General features: G+C 40.1%; 1 non-coding gene across 1 annotated transcript; it reads right to left on the bottom strand.

Annotated features, from left to right (window-relative positions):
- Window positions 1-13,210: 13,210 nt before the first annotated feature.
- Window positions 13,211-13,317, bottom strand: LOC143647428 (U6 spliceosomal RNA). The gene has a single exon (XR_013158055.1). It is a non-coding gene; the product is annotated as a U6 spliceosomal RNA (small nuclear RNA).
- Between the last annotated feature and the right edge of the window lie 319 nt (window positions 13,318-13,636).

Raw genomic sequence — 13,636 nt, 5'->3', positions numbered from 1 at the left:
GATGGCATGTGCCCAGATTCCACGGATTGGGAGTCGGACTCACTCATCTTCCTGTTCTTCCAGAATCTAATCTAATCCCATATGCTAGACTGATGTAGTCTTCTGCAGATTACATACCTCGAAGAGTCCTGACCTGCCATCAGATTTTCCAGAAGCAAATTCAGTAGAGACTCAAGTACTTTGAGTTGGAGAGAGATCAGAATTTAAGAATTGGGGAGTGGTTGACATTTTAGTGTGGATAGGAATTTGCAGCTGTTCTCATGGAGGGTGTGCTGGACACGTGCACCCCATTTCTTGCCCAGTGTCCTCTCTGCAGGGTTACAGACATCTTTGAAAGCAGACACCTGAGGTCCAGATTTCCCAGGCCTCCACCCTTCCATGGTGTCATTCTCTAGTGCGGCTTCACACACAATAACGTTATGAACTCTCAGGGTTGTGTACTTCCCTTCTAAGCATTTTGTCACCCTTCAGGGTTTTATGGAATTGTAAGGTTTTCTCAGATATACCAAATTCAAAAGTTTGAGAAATCATCTCATCCTATGAAACTCAATGAAAACCTGCTGCCAAGTTGAATGAAACAAAAATATTTTTTACATTTATTAAAACCACTGAAAATTGAGAAGCATATGTATCTTCATATTTTCGTATTTTCGAGTGGCATTTTTTTTTTGACATGGGCAGGCACTGGGAAGCGAACCCAGGTCTCCAGCATGGCAGGGAGGAATTCTGCCACTGAGCCACTGTAGCCCAAATGGCACTGAAATTTCAAACAGTCAACATGGGTTAATTATGTGTAGTTGTGGGAAAACTGCAATAAAGCCACAAAGAAAGGGAACATGGGGTCTTCATCAGGGGGTTCAAGTCTGACAATGGAGACCAGTCACCTAGGTCAGTGTGGGTCACAAGGGGGAAAATATCTAGGGCTTAGCAAGGAAGGGTTTAGAAACTCTTTTCACAATGGTAAGAGGTTACCTTTCAAAAGAAGCAGATCCAATTTAAAGCAGTTAGGTGTTAGGAGCCAAGAGTATGAACTCAGGAGGTTGAGGGGAAAGGAAATATGGGGGTCTCATGCTCACATCTTGGTGCCACTACATGGTGGCACATATTGCCAACTCTTCTGGCTCAGGCTCCTTCTCTGTGAGGTGAGAGGCACCCCTTGCACAGACTGGCTGTGCATAACAGATGCAGGAGCACATGCAGAGAACTTCATATGGCCTGGCCTGTAGGAGGTGCTCAGCACACGCTAGCTATTATCCACACACTGGCATGGGGAAGAGGACCACAGAGGGCCAGGCACTGGCCACACTATCTCTGACCTGGACTTGGCTGGGATGCCTTGCTGCCACCAGGGACAGTGGCTGAGAGGTGAGTACAGGTGAATGGTTGAGAATCAGGGCTTCTGCTCTCTGTCCTGCAATTCTGTGTGAGATGGTTCAATTCCCAATCCTTATAGGAGGTCAGGTGACTCAATTGGAGCAAGTCACTTCATCTCTCTGCCCCTCAATTTCTTTATCCCCAAAGTGGGATAATAACACTTACAATGTATGTTGCTGTAAGCATTAAGTAATGAGCTTGTGTGCATAGTAATGCATTACCAGCATATTGGAAGAGCTAAGTAATAATATTGATTATCTGAGTAATGGTAATGTGGTTGTTAATAATTAAATCCTGTAATATCTGTCCAAAAAGATATGTGTTAATATGTTTATAGAAGGAAACTTGGGATAAGAAGGTAAAACTGCCAGGAAAGCCTGGATGGATCCGCATTCCATCAGCCAGTCATCACCGAGGTTTCCATGTGGATTGAGGGGAAGATGACAATAAGGAGAAGGGTAGGTTCTGCATCTTGGAAAGTAAGAACTGCTGTAAGAAGACTGTCCCAAGTAGAAAACCAAGCTGAGCTCCAAAAGGGTTTAACTCTTTATACAATAAGTTATAACTTAGAAAGAACCTGCGGATTTTTAAATGATTGTTTCCTCCATGATCTGATCTGAAACTAAGCAATAAAAAATACCACGGGTCACTCAATCCCTGGCACTATCATCTCTAAACCATCCAGTAGAAGTCCTCTGAGAGCATGGTGTTTCCCAAGCATTTGCAGGAAGATCTTTCTGGCTCTGCATAAACATCAAGCCTTGCCCATTGCTAGCCTAGATTTCCAGCCATTTCACAGCTAAGGGTAGAAGGCATGTTGGCTTAGAGTTTGGAAAACATTTCGAGATAATGGGCTCTTTCCAGGGCTGTGATAACAATAACCACAATGACAGTGTTTACAGAAGCCCTATGCCTTGGATCGCCACGTTCTACTTCAAGACCCACTTTTGGTGTCAAGATATGGTTTTAGGAACACTTAATTTGTATAATATTGACAGTTAAACTATACCTGTCGATGAGAATAGTGTGATTTAAATTAACATGCCATTCAACCTGCTTGCTTTACAGTATTTAAACAGCTTCAAATGTAAGAACTTATTGGTCAAATTCTACATTGTAATGCACACTATCAATAAGATTGGGTAGTTCCTACTGAATTATGATTGCTGAATTTTTACAGTTAATTATTTACTGAATATGCTGCATTCCAATAGTCAGTAAGGAGTCTTATGATGTTTTAGAATATGAGTCATATGGAAAATAAAAATTTACTTTTCTCTTCACTGGAAGTTTAGTAAGTACTGAGGATTGACAAGGAGGACAATCTATGCACTATATTATCATGAAATAACACGTTATCATCTTTTTTGTGTGCTAGTAGCCCAAACATCTTCTATTTCAGCATCTATATCAAGACTTAAAAGAATGTTTCGAACCAATTCAGGAAAAACTTGTTGAATAAAAGGACACCAGACTAGGCAAGAAATTGCCAAAGAAAATTGGATACATTTTTGGAAAGGGACATGCAAACCTCTCATTGAATTTGTGGGATTGTAAAAATAGCGTTGACGGTAAAGGGTTTCCAAGGGTTGGCTTCACGGCAGCTCTTCTTGAGTCTTTGCCATGCTTGTTCCAGGAAATTGGAGCCCACGTGTCTGGGAATCACAGTCCAAAAGGAAGGGGTGCTCATCCAGAGACTCAGTCCCGAGAAGATGGCATTGGAGCCTCTCTATTCACATTTCAGTGTCACATTTCAGTGTCATAGATAGAAAGTGATTCTTAGCAGACTTATTCCTCCCACCATATCTTGATTGCCCACTTTGTTTTATGACCCTTCAGATCATAGGTGACCAGTGACAGTATAATAGAAAAATCAAGATTAATTCAAATTCACTTAAACATGAGAAAAATCCCATTCAAAATAGTTTCTTCCTTGAGATTGTCTAATGAATGAACGAATGAATAAATAAATAATCCACAACTGATAGTTTTCTTCTGGTGTCCAAGAGAGGTGAATATGGATAGATAATTTATCTATGGTTTTCTATAAAATATTTGTTGATACACTTTGTTTCAAATGACCTCTATTTAATGTTTAATTCTAAAATAGTATTGTTAAAGCTTAAATTTATAAGAACCCACGATTTCTGAAGGAAACACTAAAGGTTTTTTCAGAATGTATGAGTAGCTTTCTCTCCATACCACCATTGTCACTAATGTCTATTTTTGACATGTATTTTATGGGAAAAAGTATATAGCTTAAAATACCTGTCTGACTAATACCACACATTGGATTGACTTAAAGGATAGGAATTGATTGTCTCGTGGTTTTGGAGGCTAGAAGTTCAACATCAGGGTATCAGCAGGGGTTGTTCTCTCCGAGCCTGTTAAGTCCCAGCACTCCCCTGTCAGGGTGATGTCTCTCTGTAAACCAGCTTCTCTGGTTTCTGCTGATTTCTGACTTTGTTTGGTTTCTGGCTTGTACGGACTAACTACATCCTGGTTTTTTTGGCTTATAAAGGACTCCAGCCATATGAATTAAGGCCCATCCTGAGTCAATTTAACCTCATCACAATAAGATCTTCAAAAGTCCTTGTGCTGTTTTGAATCTCTTATGAACCCCATAAAAAGCTGTTCTCTTAGTCCATCCCTGTGGAGGCAGGCCTACTGTTGGGTGGAGACTTTCAACTAGGCTTTTCCTGTGGAGGTGTGACCCAGCCCATTCAAGGTGGGTCTTAATCCCCTTGCTGAAGTCCTTTATGAGAGGATAAAAAACAGGTGAAACTCTGAGAGCTCAGAGTAGCTGAGAGAGAAATGCCCAGAGACATTAAAGAGAACTATTGAAACCAAAAGCCACAGAGAAGGACCAGCAGACATCGCCATTATGACAGAGGAACCCCAGATGCCAGCAGCCTTTCCTCAGAGAAGGTATCCTCTTGTTGATGCCTCAATTTGGACATGCTCAAGGCCTTGGAGCTGTAACATGTAACTTAATAAATCCCCATTGTTAAAAGCCAACCCATTTCTAGTACATTGCTTTCCAGCAGCTTTAGGAAACTGAAACAACCCTAGTCACAAATGACCCCAAACTTTAACATACACTTACCTATGTGTACGTATGTGTGTGTGTGTGTGTGTGTGTGTGTGTGTGTGTGTGTGTGCGCACACTGATTTTATCTGGGTGTTCATGGGGAGATTTCCATCCACTCTGCCATCCCACGGGTAATTAGGACATGCAGTACAGGACCAGTCTGTAGGGAATTGCTGGTCTATCCATTAAAAAGATCATATTACAGAAATACATCAGAATAAAAAGTGCAGCCCACCTCCGGGGACCTCCCCTGGTCTGTCCCTGCCCCTTGACGCTGCCTGGCCATGGAGGCCAGTACACAGGGAGCTTTCAATCAAGTCCTGTTGGTATTACTTACCAATTGGGTGGGAAAGGGAGGGCCCAGGAGCTCTCAGGTTTCTGAAGTGCTTGGGGGTGTGGGCGTGGCAGCGATGGGCAAGGCAGAAATGTAGTTCAAGAAGGAGACAAGAGGAGTTCTGTTCTCATATATCCACCTTGAGTGACAGTGGCGGAGTAGAAATCATTGAGTTACCAGGGATTTACAAGCTTCTAGGCCAGAGGCAGGGAGTTGTGAGTCAGCTGTGAGGATTAATTTTGTGTATCACCCAGGCCCCTTGTAATGCCCAGGTGCTTGGTGCAGCCTGGCCTTGATGCTGCTGGGGAGCAACTTGTAGACCAGCCTAGCATCTTCAACCAGCTGGCTTGGCATGAAGGGGTGACCCTCTGTAAGGCAGGTGCGCCCCGTCCTCTCAGTCGGAGACCTTAGGAGCAAGAACTGTGGTTTCCAGAAAAAGAAGAAAGTCTGCCTCAAGACTAGACCTTCTACTCCATTCTTAGGCTCCAGCCTGCTGCCTGCAGGCCTTGGAGTTGTGACATGTAACTTAATAAATCCCCAGTGTTAAAAGCCAACCCATTTCTGGCATATTGCTTTCCAGCAGCTTTAGGAAACTGAAACAGCCCTAGTCACAAATGACTCAAGACTGGAATATGACCCTTCCTGGAATTTCCAGCCTGTGGCTTGCCCATGGATCTCGGATTTGCTCACTCCCATAATTTCATGAGCCAAGTCTTTAAAATAGATCTCTCCATATAGTGACATACACACATACCTATACAATGTACGTACAACGTGTGTGTGTGCATATACATATATCATGCATGTCTATTTATACCTACCACCTTGGTCTACTTTTCTGGAGAAGCCTGACTCTTAGGAGGACAGACCTGAAGCCAAGGAAGTGGGTACAATGCCCTGGCCAGAGAGGGAGAAGCAGGAGGTGTGGGGTGGACCCTGAGGCACCTGAATTTAAGGCAGAGTCAGCAAGGAGCTGCTGGCTGAGTGACGCTGCATCAACAAAGAATGAGGTGGCTACAAAAAGGGAAGGGCAATTCCACTGAATTTGTGGTCTGAATGATGACCCATGACAGGAGAGCAATTTCTGGGAATGGAGAGAGCAGCCGCCGGAACCCAGGAGAGGAAATGGATACAAAAAAGAGATGATTTTGCTTTTAAGAAGTTTGCCATTGCAGGGTGTGTGTGTGTGTGTGTGTGTGTGTGTGTATTTGTGTGTGTGCACGCACATAATCATGCACACACGCACATTTGTTCAGTGCTTAGTTGCTGAAGATGTTGGGAAGGAGGGGGTCCCACATATTGGGCTCTCAGAGGCGGGTGATCCCCACGTGCTCTGAAGGAAAACAGGCAGTGTGGTCCAGGTGTGGAGGCAGCACTCACGCCCGGCCTCTTCCAGGACCAGCCATGGAGCATGCTTTAACCACGCCAGGCCACGCTACCCCGTCAGTCAGATCTACAGGCCAGAATAAATGGTATTCTCTGAACCTCATATATTATTGCCGAAACTCAATTTCGAGAACCTGGGCCTTTATTTGAAGATGCAATATTCTTGGAGTTGAGCACACTGCAGTGGCCATGTGGCAAACCTCACTTCCCATGGAGGGGCAGTCCGGGCGGTGGCCCCCGCCCCACACCAGGCTCCCGGGGCTTCCCATGGCCCCTCTCCCCGAGACATGGCTTGACCCAGAGCCCTTGCCACAACCAGCCAGGAATATGGAAATGTCTCACTCTGTCCTGACATTTAATCTTTAACTTGGACTTCTGACAACTCATCTTCTGCATTCTGCCTCAATGATTCCACTTGAATAGCACAGAACCTTGAGAGGAAGATAAAGGAAGACAGTATCTTCTTGTTTTCAAATTAGGCATATCCAGCATTGATTTTCTTCTTATTTCCCTATAATGTGTTAGGAGGCAGAGATGGGAGAAAACATAGAACCCCACACTTATCCTATACCTCACCCTCTGTCTGTGTGTCTACAACCAACGCTAACTTTAAAAATGTTTCAGGTTTTTGTTTAGAGACAGGGACATGTAAAGCAGATGTTTCTGTATTCACTGACAGGGTCCTTTTGGGCTTTAATAAGGGTTGCCTCTCAAGCATGAATTACATTATTTGACAGTTGCTTCTGAGATTTCACCTAGATTTTTTTCTGAAAGCAGGTCAGATCATATTACCCTTAAACATGAATTTAAAATATCCAATATAAAAAAAAGCACAACAGGGCTGGCCACGATGGCTCAGCAGGCAGAGTTCTCGCCTGCTATGCCAGAGGACCCGGGTTCGTTTCCCGGTCCCTGCCCATGTATTAAAAGAAAAAAAAAGCACAACATATCTCTAAGTTTTCAATAATCTCTGAGTCATTCCAATTGTCTTATCCCAAGGAGAGTTGGCGACATCGTTTCAGGGGCTGTCCTTGAAATTTCAGGGCAAGGCCATCGGCGTCCAATATTTAGGGGAAGCCATGGTAGAGCTGATGAGCTCACTCTTTCTTTTCCTCTCTGTGTGTGCCCAAAGCTCCCAGCCATGTCTCCCCATCCCTTTTCCCCAACTTAGAGACACTGTGCCTAGGAAGTGCAGCCCAGAAAAATCCACTTTATCAGTCATTCAGAGGGTGGTAACAACAAGGAAGTGCCTTTAGTTACCTTCTTGCTGACGTCCATGCTGCCAGTACCAATGTCCAGCCTGGCTTTACCCTGGTTTGGTTGAGGTACCTCCAATGCACACTTTTCTAGCATCAATGCTTTGGTGCCATGGACTTTGTTTTTTCAACCAATTCTATTGAGGTATAATTTGTGTGCAATGAAATGCACAAGTGAGGTGTACGTTTCCATCAGGTGTGAGACATGGGGTACCCTGACGTTACCCCTGCCGCCATCATAAGGTGAGACATTTCCATCATCCAGAAGGTTCCTCTTGTGCCCCTTCCTTGTCCCTCCCCACCCTTCAGTCCTGGCCCAGATGTGCCTTCTGTCACAATCAATCCACTTTGTTTTCCCTGGTGTTTCATGTCGGTGAAATCAAACACCTGTGTTTGGCCTCTCTTGCTCGGAATGATGGTTTTGCTTTTCACCCATGTTTTCGTGTATGGGTCATTCCTTCATTTCTTTCTACCGCTGAGCAGTGGTCTCTCCCATGGAAGAACCAGAGCTCATCTGTGAGCTGTGGGTGGATACTGGGTTTGTTTGAAGGTTTTAGCAGTTACAGTTAAAGTTGCCATGCCTACCTGTGAACAAATCTTGGTGTGGGTGTATGTTTTCATTTCTCTTGTGTAAATAGCTGGGAGTAAAAGTGCTAAGATCTCCAGTACAATGCTGAAATAAAGCAGTTTTGCCTTTTTCCCAGGCTTAGGAGAAGAACACTCAGACTTTCATCACTAAATATGTGTTATCTGTAGGTTTTTCTTTATGCTGTTGTTGGGTTGAATATTCCAATTAAGTCAGCTGGGTTGAGTTGGTTGATAGTGATGTTTAAATCCTCTACATTCTTACTATTTCTGCCTAATTTTCTTACTAATTACTGGGAGAGGAATGTTAAATTCTATCTGGAATTGTGCTTCTGTATTTCTTCTATTGGTTTTAGTTCCACGTGTTTAAATTCCTATTGTTGGGTCATGCACAGTTGGAATTGGCATGTCCTTGTGATTAAGCAGTCACTCTATCCTTTACTATTTCTTGCCTGTAAGTATCCTTTATCTGATATTAAGATAGCCACTCCATCTTTCTCATGCCTAGTGTTTGCATGGTGTGTCTTCTCCATTCCCCTTACTTAGAAAGTATATGTGCGCTTATAGATGGAGAATAATGTCATGTTTTTGTATCAACTCTGAAAATCTCTGTCTTTTAAATTGTAGTTTTTCTCCCATTTACATCCTATACAATTATTAATTTTGTTGGGTATAAGTCTGCCCTCTTGCTATTTATTTTTGTCTCATTTTTTAAAGATAAAATTTTATTTCAAAATATGTTTAGATTTTCAGAAAAGTTGCAAAGAGAGCACAGAGAGTTCTCATATAGCTTATACCAAATTTCCCCTACCTTTAACATCTTGCATTAGTGTGGTTTATTTGTCACAATTAATGAACCAATATTGGTACAGTATTCTTTTTAAAGTGCATATTTTGTTCAGATTTCCTAGTTTTTGCATAATGCTCCTTTTACATTGTTCTCATTTCTCCTTGAGCTTTACTTGGCTGTGATGGTTTTTCAAACTTTCCTCATTTTGATGACCATGACCACATTGAGGTTAGGTATTTTGTAGACTATCACCCCATTGCGATTTGTCTGATATTTTTCTTATGTTTAGATTGGCGATATAGGTTTTTGGAGTAAGACCACAGAGGTAAAATGCTCTTGTCAAAGTTACCTGCTGTCGACATGACTTTTAATGGTTGATGTTAGCACTAAGCACTGGACCAAGAGTACCTGCCACTTTCTGCACTGCAACTCCTTTCCCCTCAGTGCTCTCTGGAAGGAAGCCCCTAGGTACCGCCGGCACTTAAGGATGGAGTCACACTCCATCTCTTTGAGGGTGATGTATCTATATAAATTATTTGGAATTATTCTTCATGTGATATTTGTCTATGTTCCTCTATTTACTTCTCTCACCATTTATTTATATCAGTATGGACTCAAAAGATATTTATTTTATTCTTTGTTTTATAATCCAATACTGTTTTACTTATTTTGTTGCTCAGATTGTTCTCAGTTTGGCTATTGAGAGCTCTTGTGCTCCTTTGACATACCCTCAACATTGGGTGTTTTTTCTTTTCTTTTTGAGAACTTTCCTACTTTCTTATAATATAAGGTACTCCAGACTCATTACTGCCCCAGACCTAAAATCAGCTATTTCTCCAAAGAGTTCTAGTTCCTTTTATTGGAGGATGGTATTAGAAACCAATGTTTGGGTGTTAGGGGTACTTGTTGCTACTAGGATGCTGCTGCTCATAGGCTCTCTCAACTGATATAGCAAGGAAATATATGTGTGTATAATAATATATGCATATACATCCATCTATAGCTATATAAAGTTAAATATGAATTTATACTGATGACTCCAATTCTAATCAATTACCACATGGATCAATCTATGCTTCTCCCTTTGATTTTCTGAAAGCTCTCACTCCAACAGTAAAAACGTGGCTCTCACCATTCACAATTCATTTCTTAATTGTTCAATTACATTATAAATATAGAGCGGTTTCACAATGGTTAACCCGTGCCTCACTGAGAAACAACTTTCTCAACTAGAATACAATGCTTATTTATTCAAAAGTTCCTTTCGATCTCTGTCTTAGCAACTTTACTCGTCTGAAATTACTTAGTCCCCACTTTTACTTCCCTATCTCCTTCATTGAGGTTGTTTCATATTAGATCTTGTCACAGTGTAAATTCCATCCTGGGATTCCCTGATCTTCCAAATGATATTTTTAAATTTGCATATATTAAAGTTTATTTTTTTCACTATGAAGTTCTATGGATTTGACAAAAGCATAGTGTCATGGATCAAAAATTAAAATATTATGAAGAATAGTTTTATCACCATTCTGCTGTATCTATTTGTCCCTTTTCCATTCCCCCAAATTCTTCACAACCAGTGATTTCTTTAATATCTCTATAGTTTAGCTTTTTCCAGAATGTCACATATATGGATGCTTACAGTATGTAGCCTATTCAAACAGATGTCTTTCACATAGCAACATGAATTTAAGATTCATCCATATAGCTTTATGGCTTGATAGTTCATTTTTTATCACTAAATACTATTTCACTGAATGGATATACCATAGTTTCTTACCCATTTATCTACTGAAGTGTGTCTTGGTTGCTTATAGTTTGGGACTACTGTGAATAAAGCCACTATAAACATTCATGTACAGGTTTTTGTGCAGACATAAACTTTAAAAAAACTTGGATAAATACCTAGGAGAATGATTGCTAGATTGTATGATAAGACTTTAGTTTCATAATACACTGATGAACCATATTCTAAAATGGCTGTCCCAAGTTGCAATCCCGACAGCCATGAATGAGAGCTCCAGTTCACATACTCACCAGTAATTGGTGTTGTAAGTTTTTTGGGTTTTAGCTTTTCTAGAAGGTGTGTGTGTGTGTGTGTGTGTGTGTGTGTGTGTGTGTGTGTGTGTGTGTGTGTGTGCGCTCACATGCTGTGGCATCTCATAGTTGTTTGAAATATCATTTGGTTTTTGTTTCTCTTTCCGGGCATTCTTTTTGACAAACTGAGTATTTTGGAGATTCCATTTAATCTTTACTATTGGCTTATTAGTAATTATTTATGTTTAGAGTTTTACAACATGATTCTTTAAACTATTATAGTCTACCTTCAAATGTCATCATAAAAGAAAACATAAAATATAAGTACCTTATGATAATCTATACCCAGGCTTTGACCCCCATTTTTTTTTTTTGCTATTGCTTTAGTAATTTCACTTTTACTTGTTGTAAAGACCACAATGAATTATTAATATTATTAATGCTATAGTCAATTATTTTAAAAAATTTAAATGAAAATCTCTTTTGTATTTACTCACATTTTAACACCATATCCAATGTTCTTTATTCCTTTTGATAGATCTAGTTTTCTACCTGGAATAATTTTCCTTCCATTTGGAGAAATTTATGTAAATATTTGATATTCCAAATTTGAGTTTGCTGGTGACAAATTCTTTCAGCTTATTTCCTTAGAAAAGACTTTATTTCTTTTTCCATTTTGAGAGTTATTTTTTCACGGCTTTATAATTGCACATGGCCAGTTTCAGTACTTTACACAAGCTGTTCCATTGTTAACTGGCTTAACTGGTTCCCAGTGAAAAGTATGCTTTGTTACTTTTTGTGCTTTATACTTAATGTGTCTTTTTACTCTGGCCAATTTTAAGGTTTTCTCTTTGTCCAAAGCTTTCATAAATTTTATTATGAATGGCATTGCTGTGCTTTTCCATGTGGCATCCTGCTTGTGGGTCTTTGTTCTCCTTGGAGGGTCTTCTTTGGAGCCTGCTGACCACCTTGAGTGACCAGCAAGGGTGTTCCACTATGTTAACAGGAAACAGTAAGTGTTAAGGCCTGAAGCTCACAGGTCAACTTTCAGTCTTTGCCACAAGGTTAGGAGTTTTATCCTGTACATATTATGCGATCTTAGTATTCATCAAAACCCAGGGGACTCCACTGCAGATTTGGGCTCCTTTACTGTGCAGTTTTGGGTCCCTTGTCCTCCTTTGTGGTTCAAAATTTTCCTCCATCTAGAAATGAAGAGAGGAAATAGGGCTTGCTTATTTTGTTCACCTTTTTTCAAGGATCATAGTCCTGAGTTGCCGTTGTCCAAAATCTGAAGTGCTTTTTTTTCATATGTTTTGTTCAACTTTGTGCAGCAACTGTAGGCTGTGTATCATAAAGTCACTTCAAATACACCATTATAGGCAGGTTTTTAAGGTGAAAGGATGGAAGAAGACATAACTATGAAAACACTAGTACCAAGAAAGCTGGATTGTCTCTACTAATATCAGATGTTCAGAGGACAGAAAATTACCAAGATGTACCTGAAACAATGCTTACAGGGAAATTTATGGTATTAGAAGTGTATTGAGAAATTAAGAAAGTATTCAAAGAAAAGTTTCACACGTCTTCTTTAAAAAGCTAGCAAAAGAAGAGAAAAATAAATGCAAATCAACCAAAGGAGAAGAAAGAAATAAGGACAGAAATCCATGACGTTGAAACTGGAAAAACTATTTAGAAAATGGGTAAAACTGAAAGCTAGTTCTTTGAAATAATCAATGAAATTGATAAACTTCTAGTCAGAATGACAAAGACAAAAAAGATTAAAAAAAAAGATACAAATCAGCAATATGAGGAATGAAAGACGTGGCATCACTTGACCCACATCAAATCGATAGAAAGGGAATATTACAAGGATCACTATGCTAAGAATGTCAAAAACATTAAAAAGGGTTCAATTATCAAAAATATGATAAAACTGGCTTCATCAAATTTAAAAGCATTTTCTTTGCAGAAGACATTGCAAAGAGAATACAAATACAGAATGCAAATTTTTTTTGTATTTCATACATCTGACAAAGGACTTGTATCTGGAATGCATATGTAAGCTTATATAAGATATACAATACCTTACATTAACTGTAAAAAAAGACACAACCTAATTAAAAATGGGTAAAAAAATTGGACAGACATTTCATTAAGGAGAATATAAGGAAGCAGATGAGCACATGAAAAGATGCTCAATATCATTAGCCATTAGGGAAATAAAATTAAATCCATGATGAAATACAATCACATTAACACAGCAAAGATGACAAAAATGACAATTACAAGTGCTGTAAAAGATGCAGATCAATTAAATTATTCCATGGTTTAGCAGTATTTTAATTTTTTTCTTTAAAAAAAATATGGAACGCTTCATGAATTTGCATATCATCCTTGCACAGGAGCCATGCTCATCTTCTCTATATTGTTCCAATTTTAGCATATGTGCTGCTGAAGTGGGCACTTTAGCAGTGCTTTAAAAGTAAACTTAACCATGTATTAACCGCATGATCCAGCAATCCCACTCCTGGAGTTTTATCCTACAGAAGTGAAAACCTATTTTAAGCAAAAATCTGTTCACAAATATTTACAGCAGTTTTATTGTAACAGCCCCAAACTGGAAACATCTTAGGTGTCCTTTGGTAGGTCAATGAACTAACGAGCTATGGCACATCCATAATGTGAAATACTGCCAATCAATGAAGGGAGTGCACACTGACACACGCAGACACTTGGATGAGTCTGAAGCTGAGTGGGAGAAGCTGGTCTCAAAGGCTCCCTAC

The sequence above is a fragment of the Tamandua tetradactyla genome, chromosome 9 (genome assembly GCF_023851605.1).
Source record: "Tamandua tetradactyla isolate mTamTet1 chromosome 9, mTamTet1.pri, whole genome shotgun sequence".
NCBI lineage: Eukaryota > Metazoa > Chordata > Mammalia > Pilosa > Myrmecophagidae > Tamandua > Tamandua tetradactyla.
Note: the sequence above shows the minus strand (reverse complement) of the source record. Positions and strands in the feature narration are given on the sequence as shown.